This window comes from Bison bison, unplaced genomic scaffold (genome assembly GCF_000754665.1).
Source record: "Bison bison bison isolate TAMUID 2011002044 unplaced genomic scaffold, Bison_UMD1.0 scf7180017864213, whole genome shotgun sequence".
NCBI classification, from domain to species: Eukaryota; Metazoa; Chordata; class Mammalia; order Artiodactyla; family Bovidae; genus Bison; species Bison bison.
The window spans coordinates 544,702-546,686 of record NW_011494785.1 but is presented as its reverse complement, the minus strand read 5'-3'; the positions used below and the strand labels follow the sequence as shown (position 1 = coordinate 546,686).

At 57.9% G+C, this 1,985-nt stretch overlaps 1 protein-coding gene across 1 annotated transcript in view; it reads left to right on the top strand.

Moving 5' to 3' along the window:
- The first annotated feature begins 6 nt into the window (after window positions 1–6).
- GAPDH (glyceraldehyde-3-phosphate dehydrogenase) overlaps window positions 7–1,985 on the top strand; it is a 4,014-nt gene continuing 2,035 nt past the window's right edge. The window contains exons 1-2 of the mRNA XM_010844969.1: window positions 7–12; window positions 1,800–1,896. The gene's annotated coding sequence lies outside the window, so the exon portion shown is untranslated. The remainder of the gene's footprint in view (window positions 13–1,799; window positions 1,897–1,985) is intronic.

The window sequence follows — 1,985 nt, the reverse complement described above, 5'->3', positions numbered from 1 at the left end:
CGGAGTGAACGGGTGAGTTACAGGCAGGGGTGGAGTGGAGTGGAGTGGGGTGGGGCAGGGTAGTCTTGCGGTCCTCACCGCATTGCGCTAGCGGGTCTCTGCAAGCGCGAGGAGAACCTGAATAGGGTGGTCGTACCCACCGCCCCCCGCAAGGAGAACTCAAGGTCAGCGCTCAGACCTGGAGGAGGCCCTCGAAGGCCTCGTGTGCCCCCCACCTCCGGCTCTTGCGCCTCCTGTAACTGCGCCCCTGCGGAACCTTCCACCACCTTGCGGCAGATACACAGGAGGTTCCAATTTTTGCTTGGGCCGCATCCCCTAATCCCGCACCTGGGGCTCTTTTCTTTCCTTTCGCGCTCTGCGGGGTCACGTGCCTGGGAGGAGCCCGTCCCCCACCACCCCCCTAGCCCGTGCCCCCAGCAGGCGCGGCCCCGAGGGTGCAGGAGGCACAGCTGCGCACAGAACCAGCTGGGAGGGGTCATCTGCGGTAACCCAGCCGCCATGTTGCAACTTGCTAGGAAGGAAATGAATGAACTGCCCGTTAGGAATCCTTCCTTAGCCTTGCCGTCTTTTCGCCTTCCTTGCCCATGACTAACGCTTCTACCCCTGCCTCGTGGTATGGAGTCACGTTTAGCCCATAGGCTAGGTGAGGCCAGGCTTTCCCGTTCTTGCAGCTAGACCTCAACTCTGACCCTAGTAACCCCAGACCATCACTTAAACCGCCAGCCAAATTCCGCGGCCCCTCCTCCACTCCCAGGAATGAGAGGATGCTTTTCCTAGATGGTTCTCTGAGGAATTCAAAACGTGGGCTTATGGGAGTGGTCTTGTAGTTTGGGGGTGTTTCTCCTTTCCTTTTCCGGAGAGGTGTGGTGGCCCTGGCTGGGTGCCATGCTTGGGGGAGCTGAGTCATGGATGGGTACTTAGAAAATTTCCACCACAAAATGGCTCCCAGAGCTGCAGCCCCTCTGGTCTTGCCGGCTCTCCTCGAAGCTCCTTTCCCCCATCTTCGCCTGGAGCTGACCCCACCCTAAAGGCCAGGCTTTAAAGGTCACCAGGAGGATTAAGTGTCTGTGAGCCCCGGGAATCCTGCCCTTCTCCCCATCCCATCCTTCAGAAACCAGATCCCCGTTCCACCTAAGCTGGGGTTAAATATAGCTGCCTGACCTTTCTGCAGCTGGGGGCCTGGGCTTTTGCTCTCCGCCCCCCACCTTTCCCCCCCTACTCCCTAATACCTGTTGCTCCCAATCCTGGTTTTTGGAAAAGAGCTTGGAAGGACAGGTGCTGAGCAAGTCAGAAAGAACCCCAGGATGAGGGGATTGAGAAACCAGTTTTCCCTCTCTCCTCTTGTGGGGGGAGAGGGTAGGTTTTCCCGTCCAGTTCATGCTGACCTTTGCTCTTGCCCTTTGAGCTTGGTGATGCTGAGTGGACTAGTGTTTGCAGTTCAGAGGGTGTAGCCCGAAGTTAGGCCAAACAGGAGCAAGCGTTTGCAGAGAGTAGGTGTGATGAATGCCATGTGCCTGCCACGTGCCCAGCCTGTAGGTGGCAGTAGCTGCGCACCATCCCATCAACTCAACAGATTGCCAATTACTAGAGGGTGGGCAAGCCTTTGTGCCTGATTACCTATGAGCCTTTCACTCTGTGGGCTGACAGGGTTGCTTAAGAAAAATAAAGTGAGTTCTCGCGAGACTTCGTGGGGGTAACAGAGTGGCCTCTTTGAAAGAGGGTGAATGGGCCGGGGGCTGCTTCCATGCCTAGGAGGAATCCCCTCCCCCTCACCCCTTCTCGTCTCTTGTCCCCCTCAGATTCGGCCGCATCGGGCGCCTGGTCACCAGGGCTGCTTTTAATTCTGGCAAAGTGGACATCGTCGCCATCAATGACCCCTTCATTGACCTTCACTACATGGTGAGTGCTACCCCACAGCAGGTGGGGTCAGAGCCTGGCTGAGGTGTGGCCCCTTGACGCCCCGCTTCTTTGTGCCCCCCCCCCCC